The 15,227-nt window shown below is 49.1% G+C and overlaps 1 protein-coding gene across 1 annotated transcript in view; it reads right to left on the reverse strand.

The window, feature by feature from the left end:
• Positions 1–12,601, reverse strand: part of LOC137351806 (tropomyosin alpha-4 chain) — a 252,254-nt gene extending 239,653 nt beyond the window's left edge. The window contains exon 1 of the mRNA XM_068016661.1: positions 12,530–12,601. The gene's annotated coding sequence lies outside the window, so the exon portion shown is untranslated. The remainder of the gene's footprint in view (positions 1–12,529) is intronic.
• Between the last annotated feature and the right edge of the window lie 2,626 nt (positions 12,602–15,227).

Genomic DNA, 15,227 nt, shown 5'->3' on the forward strand with positions numbered 1-15,227 from the left:
TCTGTGACAGGGGACAGGACTCTCTCTCTCTCTGTGACAGAAGACAGGACCCTCTCTCTCTCTCTGTGACAGGGGACAGGACCCTCTCTCTGTGACAGGGGACAGGACCCTCTCTCTCTGTGACAGGGGACCGGACCCTCTCTCTCTCTGTGACAGAGGACATTACTCTCTCTCTTGCTCTGTGACAGGGGACAGGACCCTCTCTCTGTGACAGGAGACAGGACCCTCTCTCTCTGTGACAGAGGACAGGACCCTCTCTCTGTGACAGGCGACAGGACCCTCTCTCTCTGTGTCAGGGGACAGTACTCTGTCTCTCTGTGTGACAGGGGACAGGACCCTCTCTCTCTGTGACAGAGGACAGGACCCTCTCTCTCTGTGACAGGGGACAGTACTCTGTCTCTCTGTGTGACAGGGGACAGGACCCTCTCTCTCTGTGACAGAGGACAGGACCCTCTCTCTCTGTGACAGGGGACAGTACTCTGTCTCTCTGTGTGAAAGGGGACAGGACCCTCTCTCTCTGTGACAGGCGACAGGACTCTGTCTCTCTGTGTGAAAGGGGACAGGACCCTCTCTCTCTGTGACAGGGGACAGGACTCTGTCTCTCTGTGTGAAAGGGGACAGGACCCACTCTCTCTGTGACAGAGGACAGGACTCTGTCTCTCTGTGTGAAAGGGGACAGGACCCTCTCTCTCTGTGACAGGGGACAGGACTCTGTCTCTCTGTGTGAAAGGGGACAAGACCCTCTCTCTCTGTGACAGGGGACAGGACTCTGTCTCTCTGTGTGAAAGGGGACAGGACCCTCTCTCTCTGTGACAGGGGACAGGACTCTGTCTCTCTGTGTGAAAGGGGACAGGACCCTCTCTCTCTGTGACAGGGGACAGGACTCTGTCTCTCTGTGTGAAAGGGGACAGGACCCTCTCTCTCTGTGACAGGGGACAGGACTCTGTCTCTCTGTGTGAAAGGGGACAGGACCCTCTCTCTCTGTGTGAAAGGGGACAGGACCCTCTCTCTCTGTGACAGGGGACAGGACTCTCTCTCTCTGTGTGACAGGGGACAGGACCGTCTCTCTGTGCGACAGGGGACAGGACTCTCTCTCTCTGTGTGACAGGGGACAGGACCCTCTCTCTCTGTGACAGAGGACAGGACCTTCTCTCTCTGTGACAGGGGACAGTAATCTGTCTCTCTGTGTGACAGGGGACAGGACTCTCTCTCTCTGTGACACGGGACAGGACCCTCTCTCTCCCTGTGTGACAGGGGACAGGACCCTCTCTCTCTCTCTGTGTGACAGGGGACAGGACCCTCTCTGTCTGTGACAGGGGACAGGACTCTCTCTCTCTCTCCCTGTGACAGGGGACAGGACCCTCTCTCTGTGACAGGGGACAGGACTCTCTCTCTCTCTGTGACAGAGGACAGGACTCTCTCTCTCTCTGTGACAGGGGACAGGACCCTCTCTGTCTGTGACAGAGGACAGGACTCTCTCTCTCTCTCTGTGACAGGGGACAGGACCCTCTCTCTGTGACAGGGGACAGGACTCTCTCTCTCTCTGTGACAGAGGACAGGACTCTCTCTCTCTCTCTGTGACAGGGGACAGGACCCTCTCTCTGTGACAGGGGACAGGACCCTCTCTCTCTGCGTGAAAGGGGACAGGGCCCTCTCTCTGTGACAGGCGACAGGACCCTCTCTCTGTGACAGGGGACAGGACCCTCTCTCTCTGTGACAGAGGACAGGACCCTCTCTCTGTGACAGGGGACAGTACTCTCTCTCTCTGTGTGACAGGGGACAGGACCGTCTCTCTGTGCGACAGGGGACAGGACTCTCTCTCTCTGTGTGACAGGGGACAGGACCCTCTCTCTCTGTGACAGGGGACAGGACTCTGTCTCTCTGTGTGACAGGGGACAGGACCCTCTCTCTCTGTGACAGAGGACAGGACCCTCTCTCTCTGACAGGGGACAGTACTCTGTCTCTCTGTGTGACAGGGGACAGGACCCTCTCTCTCTGTGACCTGGGACAGGACCCTCTCTCTCCCTGTGTGACAGGGGACAGGACCCTCTCTCTCTCTGTGTGTGACAGGGGACAGGACCCTCCCTCTCTGTGACAGGGGACAGGACTCTGTCTCTCTGTGTGACAGGGGACAGGACTCTCTCTCTCTGTGTGACAGGGGACAGGACTCTGTCTCTCTGTGTGACAGGGGACAGGACCCTCTCTGTCTGTGACAGGGGACAGGACCCTCTCTCTCTCTGTGACAGGGGACAGGACTCTCTCTCTCTCTCTGTGACAGGGGACAGGACTCTGTCTCTCTGTGTGACAGGGGACAGGACCCTCTCTGTCTGTGACAGGGGACAGGACCCTCTTTCTCTCTGTGACAGGGGACAGGACTCTCTCTCTCTCTGTGTGTGACAGGGGACAGGACCCTCTCTCTCTGTGACAGGGGACAGGACCGTCTCTCTTTCTGCAACAGGGGACAGGACTCTCTCTCTCTGTGTGACAGGGGACAGGACTTTATCTCTATGTGTGATAGAGGACAGGACCCTCTCTCTCTCTCTGTGACAGGGGACAGGACCCTCTCTCTCTGTGACAGGGGACCGAACTCTCTCTCTCTCTCTGTGACAAGGGACAGGACCCTCTATCTCTCTCTGTGACAGGGGACAGGACCCTCTCTCTGTGTGACAGGGGACAGAACTCTCTCTCTCTCTCTGTGACAAGGGACAGGACCCTCTCTCTCTCTGTGACAGGGGACAGGACTCTCTCTCTCTCTCTGTGACAGGGGACATGGCCCTCTCTATCAGTGTGACAGGGGACAGGACCCTCTCTCTTCCTGCGACAGGGGACAGGACTCTCTCTCTCTGTGTGACAGGGGACTGGACCCTCTCTCTCTGTGACAGGGGACAGAACTCTCTCTCTCTCTCTCTGTGACAGGGGACAGAACTCTCTCTCTCTCTCTCTCTCTGTGACAAGGGACAGGACCCTTTATCTCTCTCTGTGACAGGGGACAGGACCCTCTCTCTGTGTGACAGGGGACAGAACTCTCTCTCTCTCTCTGTGACAAGGGACAGGACCCTCTCTCTCTCTGTGACAGGGGACAGGACTCTCTCTCTCTCTCTGTGACAGGGGACATGGCCCTCTCTATCAGTGTGACAGGGGACAGGACCCTCTCTCTTCCTGCGACAGGGGACAGGACTCTCTCTCTCTGTGTGACAGGGGACTGGACCCTCTCTCTCTGTGACAGGGGACAGAACTGTCTCTCTCTCTCTGTGACTGGGGACAGGACTCTCTCTCTCTCTGTGACAGGGGACAGGACTCTCTGTCTCTGTGCAACAGGGGACAGGACCCTCGCTCTCTGTGCGACAGGGGACAGAACTGTCTCTCTCTCTCTGTGACTGGGGACAGGACTCTCTCTCTCTCTGTGACAGGGGACAGGACTCTCTGTCTCTGTGCAACAGGGGACAGGACCCTCGCTCTCTGTGCAACAGGGGACAGGACCCTCTCTCTTCCTGTGACAGGGGACAGGACCCTCTCTGTGCAACAGGGGACAGGACCCTCTCTCTTCCTGTGACGGGGGACATGGCCCTCTCTATCAGTGTGACAGGGGACAGGACCCTCTCTCTTCCTGCGACAGGGGACTGGACTCTCTCTCTCTCTGTGAGAGGGGACAGGGCCCTCTCTCTCTGTGTGACAGGGGACAGGACCCTCTCTATTCCTGTGACAGGGGACAGGACCCTCTCTCTCTGTGTGACAGGAGACAAGAGTCTCCCTATCTGTTTGGGAACAGTTTCTCTCTGTCGACTCTGCCTAGGACCCTCATGATTTTGAATGCCTCTATCAAATCTCCTCTCAACCTCCTCTTTTTTAAGGGGAACAATCCCGGCTTCTCCAATCTATCTGCATGCTGAATTGCCTCATCCCTGGAACCATTCTTGTAAATCTTTCCTCAGCATCTCTAAAGGTGTGACATTCTTCCTAAATTGCGGTGCCCAGAATTGGATATAACACTCCAATTGAGACCAAATCAGAGTTTTATAAAAGTCCATCAAAACTTGCTTGCTTTTGAATTCTATGCCTCTATTTGTAAAGCCCAGGATTCCTTATGCCTTATGTCTCGTACACCGGATGTGTGATGATACAACATTCATGGGCTAACTCTGAAGAGTTATGAAAAAATGGACTTTGTCTTTAAAAAATGAAACTTTATTTTTAAAAAGTGAACAATGGTCCATAATGGTCACCAAAGAAAAAGAGGATTAGCCTTTTGTGTATTCAAACAGTCTGACAAGGCAAAGGACAAATCTTCAAAGCCAAAAGGTGCTAATGAAACCCATCTTACACCTATCCTGAGAACATTCCAGAACTGAATGTCTTTTTCTGAAACCAAGGAAGTGTGAAGTAGCTACATCCTGGGCCATTGTGTAATCACCAAGGGGAAGAAACCAGAGTGTTTACATAAAAACAAAGACAGCCAGAGAGAGAGAGAGACTGACTCAGAAGGTGAAGCTACTTGTAACTGCTGGCATTCCAGCAAGTCAGAAAGCACATACCCTGCTGAAAATATCTGGCATCTACATGATACAGCAGAGAGAGCTGGAAGTGAGCCACCATCTTCAACAGAACCTTCAATCAAGAGAGAAATCTACAATCATTTCAGGCCTGCAACCATCTAGAACTTGAGTCACAAGAGAATTCAACCTTTTTCCCGCACTAAAAACCATTTTCCTCCTTCGCTTCTCTATCTGTTTCTTCTTGTGTGACTGTGTGCGAGTGAATGCATGTGAGTGAATGTGTGAGTGGATGCGATTGTGACAATAAGGTGCATTGATCAATAAACAATTGACTTTCTGTTTTCAAAACCTACAAGGAAACCTGTCGCTGTCTAGTTATTTGAAAAACAAAATACCAAGGGGCTAAATTCAAATACTTAAACAAATATACTTGCTGAGGTCAGGTGGGGAGTTGAACAGTGGGTACCACCCATGTAACTCCATGTGGCTGTAACATTTATTGACCCTTTCTCAACCTGCCATGCCATTTTCAATGATTTGTGCACAAATAGCCCCAGATTTCTCTGTTCCTGCACCCCCTTTATACTAGCACCCTTTTATATTGCCTCACCTCATTCTTCCTACCAAACTGTCTCGCTTCACATTTCTCTGCATAAAATTTCATTTGACACATGTCTGCCCATTATACCAGAGAACCAACATGAGCAAAAACCTACTTGATCTTGTCCTCACCAATCTATCTGCCGCAGATACATCTATCCATGACAGTATTGGTAGGAATGACTACCGCACAGTCCTTGTGGAGACAAAGTCCCATCTTTACACTGAGCACACCCTCTTTCATGTTATATGGCACCAGCACCATGTCACATGGGATAGGTTCAGAACAGACCTAGCAGCTCAAAACTGGGCATCCATGAGGCGCTGTGGGCCATCAGCAGCAGCAGAATTGTACTCAACCACAATCTGTAACCTCATGGCCTGGCATACCCCTCACTCTACCATTACCATCAAGCCAGAGGGCTAACCCTGGTTCAATAAAGAGTGTAGGAGAGCATGCCAGGAGCAGCACCAGGCATATCTAAAAATGAGGTGCCAACCTGGTGAAGCCACAACACAGGAGTACTTGCATGCTAAACAGCAGAAGTAGCAAGCGATAGACAGAGCTAAGCGATCCCACAACGAACGGATCAATCAAATTTCTGCAGTACTGTCACATTCAGTCGTGAATGGTGGTGGACAACTAAACAACTACCAGGAGGAGGAGGCTCCACAAATATCCCCATCCTCAATGAGGCAGCCCAGCTTGCAAGAGCAAAAGACAAGGCTGAAGTACCTGCATCCATCTTCAGCCAGAAGTGCCGAGTGGATGATCTATCTGGGCCTCCTCCTGAGGTCCTCAGCAATACAGATGCCAGTCTTCAGACAATTTGATTCACTCCATGTGATATCAAGAAACGGCTGAGTTAACTGGATGCCGCAAAGTCTATGGACCCCGACAACAGCACCGGAAACATAGGAGCATAGAAAATAGCAGCAGGAGGAGGTCATTCGGCCCCTCGAACCTGCTCCACCATTCAACTAGATCATGGCTGATCCTCTACCTCAACATCATTTTCCCGCACTATCCCCATATCCCTGATATCCTTAATATCTAGAAATCTATCATTCTCTGTCTTGAACATACACAATGATTGAGCCTCCACAGCCCTCTGAGGTAGAGAATTTCAAAGATTAACCACCTTCTGAGTGAAGAAATTTCTTCTCATCGCAGTCCTAAGTGGCCTGCCCCTTATTGTAAATGTAACCCCACTATTTCAAAGAGGAGGGAGACAGAAAACAGGGAACTACAGACCTGCTAGCCTAAGATGAGTCATAGGGAAAATGCTAGAATCTATAATAAAGGATGTGATAACTGGACACTTAGAAAATAATAGTAGGCATGGTCAGAGTCAACATGGATTTATGAAAGGGAAATCATGTTTATCAAACCTGGGATTTTTTTGAGGATGTAGCTAGCAGAATAGATAAGAGGGAACCAGTGGATGTGGTATATTTAGATTTTCAGAAAGCTTTCGATAAGGTCCCACACAAGAGGTTGGTAAACAAAATTAGGGCACATGGGATTGGGGGGAATATACTGGCATGGACTGAGAACTGGTTAACGGACAGAAAACAGAGAGTAGGAATAAACGGGTCATTTTCGGATTGGCAGGCTGTGACTCGTGGGCTACTGCAAGGATTAGTGTTTGGGCCCCAGCTATTCACAATCTATATCAATGATTTGGATGTGGGATTAAATGTAATATTTCCAAGTTTGCAGATGACACAAAGCTAGGTGGAAGTGTGAGTAGTGAAGAAGATGCAAAGATGCTTCAAGGGGATTTGGAGAGGCTAAGCGAGTGGGCAAAGATTTGGCAGATGGAATACAATGTGGAAAAATGTGAGGTTATCCACTTTAGTAGGAAAAACAGAAATATAGAGTATTTCTTAAATGGTGAGAGTCTGGGAAGTGTTGAACTTCAAAGGGACTTGTGTGTGCTTGTCCATGAGTCAAAGCTCCCCTGTCCCTATTTTGAGTGCTTCTCAGTGTCCAGTGTGATGTACATTCCTCAACAAACATCACGAAACAGATTATCCGGTCATGACTAAAAGCAAAATACTGCGGATGCTGGAAATCTGAAATAAAAACAAGAAACTCTGGAAATAATCAGCAGGTCTGGCAGAGTTAATGTTTAAGGGCCTGAAACATTATCTCTGCTTCTCTCTCCACAGATGCTGCCAGACCTGCTGGGTATTTCCAGCGTTTCTCGTTTTCATTTCTGGTCATGACGGTTTGTGGGATCTTGCTGTGGACAAAATGATTGCCTCATTTTCTGCTTTACAAATGTGACTACACTCAAAACTACTTCATTGGTTGAAAAGCACTTTGGGGTGTCCTGATGTCATATAAGATGCAATATAAAGTCGAGTCCTTTCTTTTTCTTTCTAAGTTTGGATCCTTCTTCCAACATAAGGTTTCCTCAATAATGACTCCACTCTCAGCATTCATCTGGTAGAGACAGTGACTGAGAAACGGGGACACAGGTTCGATTCCCACACCTGAGCTGTACATAATTGTGGGCCTCACGCTTCATTACCATTGAGCTGGTGAGCTTCAGGAAGCTTGCTGGGTGTCCCCAGGCAGCTTGCTGGGTGTCCCCAGGAAGCTTACTGGGTGTCCCCAGGCAGCTTGATGGGTGTCCCCAGGCAGCTTGCTGGTAAAGAGCACTGAAAAGTAAGCTACAATTATATAAAGCTCTGGTTAGACCCCAACTGGAATACTCCATTCAGTTCTGGACACCGCACCTCAGGAAGAATATACTGGCCTTGGAGGGGTTGTCGTGCAGATTCATCAGAATGATACTGGGGATCAAAGGGTTAAATTATGAGGACGGGTTGTATAAAGTCAGCTTGTCAGGTTATTGCAGAAAATAAAAGCTCATGGTGTAGGGGGTAACATACTGGCATGGATAGAAGATTGGCTAGCTAACAGGAAACAGAGAGTAGGCATAAATGGGTCATTTTCTGGTTGGCAAGATGTAATGAGTGGTATGCCACAGGGATCTGTGCTGGGGCCTCAACTTTTTACAATTTATATAAATGACTTAGATGAAGGGACCGAAGGTATGGTTGCTAAATTTGCTGATGACACAAAGATAGGTAGGAATGTAGGTTGTGAAGAGGACATAAGGAGGCTACAAAGTGATATAGATAGGTTAAGTGAGCGGGCAAAGATCTGGCAAATGGACTATAATGTGGGAAAGTGGGAAATTGTCCACTTTGGCAGGAAGAATAAAAAAGAAGCATATTATCTAAATGGTGAGAGATTGCAGAGCTCTGAGATGCGGAGGGATCTGGGTGTCCTAGTGCATGAATCACAAAAGGTTAGTGTGCAGGTACAGCACGTAATTAGGAAAGCTAATAGAATGTTATCATTTATTGTGAGGGGAATTGAATATAGAAGTAATGAGGTTATGCTACAGTTTTGCAGGGCATTAGTGAGACCACATCTGGAGTACTGTGCTCAGTATTGGTCTCTTTATATAAGGAAGGGTGTAAATGCGTTGGAAGTCCTTTCAAAGAAGGTTTACTAGACTAATACCTGGAATGGGCGGGTTGTCTTACGAGGTAAGATTCGACAGGCTAGGCATGTATCCGCTGGAATTTAGAACAGTAAGAAGCGACTTGATTGAAACATATAAGATCCTGAGCGGTCTTGGCTGGGTGAATGTAGAAAGGATGTTTCACCTTGTAGGAGAATCTAGAACTAGGGGTCACTGTTTAAAAATAAGGGGTCGCCCATTTAAGACAGAGATGAGGAGAAATATTTTCTCTCAGAGAGTCGTGAGTCTTTGGAATTCTCTTCCTCAAAAGGCGGTGGAAGCAGAGTCTTTGAATATTTTTAAGGCAGAGGTAGATAGATTCTTGATAAGCAAGGGGGTGGAAGGTTCTCGGGGGTAGGTGGGAATGTGGAGTAATCAGTTCAGCCATGAACTTATTGAACGATGGAGCAGGCTCGAAGGGCTGATTGGCCTACTCCTGCTCCTAATTCATATGCTCGTATGTATGTTCGTATTTGCTTGAAAATTGAAGGAGTGCATGAATTGAGATATTTACAATGATTAAAAGATTTGATAGGATAGAGAGGGAGAAATTATTTCCTTTGGTGCAGGAGTCCAGAACGAGGGGACATACCCATGAAATGAGAGCTAGGCCATTTGATCTTCTTCAAATGAAGGCTAGTGGAAATCTGGTATTATCTGGATTCCTAAAAGCTGTTGGGGCTGGAAATCAATTGAACATTTCAACATTTTTTGTAATACAAGGATTTACGGAAGCAAGACGAGTTAAGACATAGTTCAGCCATGAGCGGCTGTAATGGTAGAATAGGCTTCCTCTGATTCTGTGTCCCTGTGACACTAGTGGTGGTCCTCAGGTAAGGCATTGAAGAGAACATAGATTAGAGGGATGGATTGTGGGAGGTGGGGGTGGGGTGATCGGCAGGAAGTAATTGGGGTAATGGGGCAGTGATTGGGAGGTTGACGGGGGTGATTGGGGGGCTGATTGGGGTAATGGGGGATGATGGGGGTTGATTGAGATGATAGGGTATGATTAGGGTGTGATCGGGGGAAGATGGAGGGTAATTAGGGCAGTGATTGGGAGGGAGTGATTGGGACGAGTGCTGATTGGGGCGTAGGGGGCATGTGTGTCTGGCAGCGATACCCAGTCTTTGAAAATGCTGTTTCCTGCTCCTCCTGTCTCCACATTCAGATGAGTATATGTTAAACACTTCCCTTGTTGGTTATGGCCTACAGTAGTTCCTTTAAGGACTTTCTGTTAGGCCACATATAGATATGGTTTTCCTGAAGCCAGTGAGCCAGGTGTTTCAGCCGAGGGCCCTGGAAACCTATTTTTTTGCCTACTCTAACATGGTGGGGTGGCTTATAATAAGAACATAAGGAATAGGAGTAGGAGTAGACCATTCGACCCCTTGAGCAGGTTACCAAATACTTGGTTAAAGAGCTGGTTTTAAGAAGCATCTTGAAGGGGGAGAGAGAGGTACAGAATCGGAGAAGGTTAGGGAATTCCAGAGCTCCAGACCTTGCCAGCTGAAGGCAAGATCACCAATAGTGGAACAATTAAAATCGAGGATGTGTAAGAGGCCAGAATTCGAGGAGCACAGAGATCTCAGGGGGCTGTGGGGTTCAAGGCCTTCTTCTCCCTCTCTGCCGCTCCCTCTTGCACTGCCATCCTCTTCTTTCTCTCTCTCTCTTACACTACTTCACTCTCTCATGCTGTCACCAGCTCTTTCTTACTCCATCTCATTCTCTCTCGCATCCCTCTCTCACTCCACTTAATCTTGCAGTCTCCATTCCCCTCTGTCACACTCCCTCTTTCCCTCCCCTCCCTCTCCAATTCTCAGGATTTACTGACTCCAGCTGGTTTGCCTCTCTGTGTCTCAGTCTATTATCTTTAATTTGTTTGGTTACATTGTGTATTCATTTTTGCTTTCCCTAAATGTATGTATAATGTATATGAAACCATTCCCCTAGTTCCCAATCCTAGTGTAAGGTGTCTATCTAGTTCCTTTCTCTCCATTGTATTTTTGAATATTTGCCCACTCTCTGGGGCTGTGTTCATTTCGAGGTTGTCCCGAAACAGTTTCTAATCGGCCTGGTGTTGGTATTTTACAGTGAACTCCACAACAGATAATTGTTGTGTGATTGTGTTTAAGAGTGATGTCCCTTTAAGATCTTAGTCTGCTAATGAGCTATGGCCCAGTAGGCAGTCATGTGACTAGGAGCCTGCAGCACTCTGCAACTGTAACACCAAGAGGCAAGTTCTGTAAATCGTGAGCTTTGTACTGTATATAATAGTTAGCTGTTAATAAAGCTGTTTGAAATCTTCAACAACCTGGACTCCACGCATCTCATTTATGTTGCATCAGACAACATAAAAAGAACTGAGTGCATGGTGGCAGCTCCTCATTACACTGTGGACTCCACAACAGATAATCTCTGCAGCCTGCAGCTCAGATCTTCACTGTCACACTTGCATTAATGACAAGTAATGAGGGCGGCACAGTGGCGCAGTGGTTAGCACCGCAGCCTCACAGCTCCAGGGACCCGGGTTCAATTCTGGGTACTGCCTGTGTGGAGTTTGCAAGTTCTCCCTGTGTCTGCGTGGGTTTTCTCCGGGTGCTCCGGTTTCCTCCCACAAGCCAAAAAGACTTGCAGGTTGATAGGTAAATTGGCCATTATAAATTGTCACTAGTATAGGTAGGTGGTAGGGAAATATAGGGACAGGTGGGGATGTTTGGTAGGAATATGGGATTAGTGTAGGATTAGTATAAATGGGTGGTTGATGTTCGGCACAGACTCGGTGGGCCGAAGGGCCTGTTTCAACCCTGCGCTATGAAAGAATTCTCCCCACCCTCCCCCAAAATGTGAATTCTGCAGATGGGGGCCCTCTTTATAGCAATTGACTGAAGGAATGGGCAGAATGTAACAGAGAAAACTCCTACAATGAAGTTCTGATTTTAATGAGACACTGGATTGAGTTGAGACAGTGAGGATTTATTCTTTAGAGTGCAGTCAGGCTGGGGATTGTGACATGCTCTTCACAGCCTGGGTCTCAGAGATATATTGGAATGACAACATCCTCTAACAATGCAGAGTGAGCAATCTTCACTAACCACAGCAACCTTTGGCCCTTTTTAGGTTACATGAAAATCTGCTAACCTTTGAACTTTAGCTATTGGCAACAGCCATTTTTGTTTTTATTTTGAATTGCGAGGTTATCAGTCATCTGGTAGTTTAACTGTGCAACATTGAGTGTGGGTGGGGTGTGTCTGGGAGATGTTTACTTAAGTTGTTAAGTGTTCTTTTTAAGGAGATTTAAGTATTTTTCTTCTCATTTCTAAAAGAGTCTGAAGGCTTTGAAATTCCTTGGGGTTGCTCTCACTGCAGGCTGGAAGTGAGTTGTAGATTCCACTTCCATGCAGTAACTGGGTTGACGTCACAGCCGGAATTTAAATCCCCTCCCGGGAGTGAGCTAGGAGGCTGAGGGGGTGGGGACGGCGTAAAATCATATGGTAGGCAGGGGGTTCCCTGCCCATTGCCTACCTGCCCCTGCAGCTATTTTATCAGGAGCGAGGGAGGTGGCAAATGGCCTGCCTGCCCCAGGCCAATTGAGGCCCTTAAGTGGCCAATAAATTGCCACAAGGGCCACTTCCCACCACTGCCGGTATTTTACCGTTAGCGTATGGGCACTTTGGCACCTGAGGAGGTCGCCTAGTAATACATGGCGGCCTCCTTGCAGGCTCGGGGGTGGGGGGGGGGTTCCTCCTGATCAGGCACGCAGTGCCCCACGGAATGCCCCCAGCAGCATGGGCCACCCCCACTAAAACTACTCCCCCTGCCCTGATCTCTGACCCACCCCCACCTTGTCATGGCCTGGCCGATTTTTCCTGGTGAGGCCCAACCCCCACTTACCTCTTTGAAGGGCGACGTCCATCGTCCTCTTCTTACTGGGTGCAGTTTCAGCAGTGGCCACCCATGGCGCTGCTGAGCCTGAGGAGCTGCCAGCCCTCTGATTGGCTGGCAGCTCTTGGAGGTGGAACTTCCTGCCTCTGAGGGGTGGAAGTCCTGACCGAGGCCAACTAAGGGCCTGAGCCTCGCAAAAACAGCAGGATGGCTTCCAGGCCTGATGGAGGCGGGCTCGTCCCCAACTTTTCAGCTGGTGGGCGGGGCCACCACCTCAACGTTTAAGTCTGGCTGACATTTGCGATGTAGTTGCAGTAGTGCAGTGGCGGAAGGTGTCATGGCACAGTGGTGTATCACACTGCCCTTTCTCTCCTGAAGCTGAGGTTTGTAGCAGACCCAGACTGATAGGGTCAAATGTGAAATGGGGTTGGGCCTGTCTTAATCCACAGCCTATTGGGCCTCGCATTTATTGGGCCAAGAGAGTGTGGGAAAATGGCGCACTGACACGGAACACAAAAGTCCGAGTGTATCAGGCCTGTGTCCTCAGTACCTTGCTCTACGGCAGCGAGGCCTGGACAACGTATGCCAGCCAAGAGCGACGTCTCAATTCATTCCATCTTCGCTGCCTTCGGAGAATACTTGGCATCAAGTGGCAGGACTATATCTCCAACACAGAAGTCCTTGAAGCGGCCAACATCCCCAGCTTATACACACTACTGAGTCAGCGGCGCTTGAGATGGCTTGGCCATGTGAGCCGCATGGAAGATGGCAGGATCCCCAAAGACACATTGTACAGCGAGCTCGCCACTGGTATCAGACCCACCGGCCGTCCATGTCTCCGTTATAAAGACGTCTGCAAACGCGACATGAAATCGTGTGACATTGATCACAAGTCGTGGGAGTCAGTTGCCAGCATTCGCCAGAGCTGGCGGGCAGCCATAAAGACAGGGCTAAATTGTGGCGAGTCGAAGAGACTTAGTAGTTGGCAGGAAAAAAAGACAGAGGCGCAAGGGGAGAGCCAACTGTGCAACAGCCCCAACAAACAAATTTCTCTGCAGCACCTGTGGAAGAGCCTGTCACTCCAGAATTGGCCTTTATAGCCACTCCAGGCGCTGCTTCACAAACCACTGACCACCTCCAGGCGCGTATCCATTGTCTCTCGAGATAAGGAGGCCCAAAAGAAAAAAGACAAAAGAATTGGGCCTCGCATTTATACAGCATCTTTCCTGACCTCAGAATGTCACAAAACATTTTACAGCAAATTAAATACTTTTGAAATATTGTCACTGTTATAATTTAGGAAACACAGCAGCCAGTTTGTGCACAGCAAGCTCCCACAAACATCAATGTGGTAATGACCTGATAAACTGCTTTAATGATGTTGGTTGAGCAATTAGTATCAGCCTGGATGCTGAGGAGAACTCCTAACTCCTCTTTACAAATAGTGCCATGGGATCTTTTGTGTCCACCTGAGGGATCTCAGTTTAATGTCTCATTCGAAAGATGGCACCTCTGACATTGCAGCACTCCCTCAGGACTGCACTAGGAGCGTCAGTCTAGATTTTGTGCTCAAGTCTCTGGAGTGGGACTTGAACCCACAAGTTTTGACTCAGGCAAGAGTGCTACCGACTAACTCATGATTGACTCCTCTGTGATCTCTTGGACTAGTTTCAATTGCCTATATGTGTGGGAGGGGAATTTCCCAGAACTTTTCTCCCAAATTGGCCTGGGTTTTTATCCGATTTTTCGCTTCTCCCAGGAGATAACACGGTTCTGGGTGGGCTGGACACTGTATATATTATGAGACAACAGGTATCACAATTGTGTGGGACTAGCTGGATTAATCAGAGGATCTTTACCTGTTCATCATTGTTCATTTGTTTGCAAATTAAGTGTAAGTTACATCTGGTTGTATGTGGAGCAGTGGGTTACAGGACCAGATGTCAAGGCTGCAAATGAGGAGCTCATCAAATACAAGAGGACGCAGGTCTTTTATTGAAGATTTCTCAATGTAGAAAAGATTTTTAAGATTTATTTTTGCATTCATCCTGTATTTGCCTCTGACTGCCTTCCAGGAGCTTTAACAAATTTAAAAACACTACTTCCTCCCTAACCCCAAGTCAAACGTATTGGCAGCAGGAATGTTATCCCCTATGGGCACCTGGTATTGTGCTTCTTCAAGGTGCCAGCCGAGGGACAGGATTGTTCAAAGTGATATGCTCCTCATGTTGCACAGAGGGATCATGCTCTTTGACCCTGGGCAGCTGGCTCCTGGCTGTCTCTCTGCAGGGTGCTCCTGGTGGTCTCTCTGGGGGGGTGCTTCTGGCTGTCTCTCTGGGGGGGTGCTCCTGGCTGTCTCTCTGGGGGTTGCTTCTGGCTGTCTCTCTGCAGGGTGCTCCTGGCTGTCTCTCGGCAGGGTGCTCCCGGCTGTCTCTCTGGTGGGGGGTGCTCCTGGCTGTCTCTCTGCAGGGTGCTCCTGGTGGTCTCTCTGGGGGGGTGCTTCTGGCTGTCTCTCTGGGGGGGTGCTTCTGGCTGTCTCTCTGCAGGGTGCTCCTGGCTGTCACTCTGGGGGGTGCTTCTGGCTGTCTCTCTGCAGGGTGCTCCTGGCTGTCTCTCTGGGGGGAGGTGTTCCTGGCTGTCTCTCTGCAGGGTGCTCCTGGCTGACTCTCTGGGGGGGTGCTTCTGGCTGTCTCTCTGCAGGGTGCTC

Source organism: Heterodontus francisci, chromosome 36, assembly GCF_036365525.1.
Source record: "Heterodontus francisci isolate sHetFra1 chromosome 36, sHetFra1.hap1, whole genome shotgun sequence".
NCBI lineage: Eukaryota > Metazoa > Chordata > Chondrichthyes > Heterodontiformes > Heterodontidae > Heterodontus > Heterodontus francisci.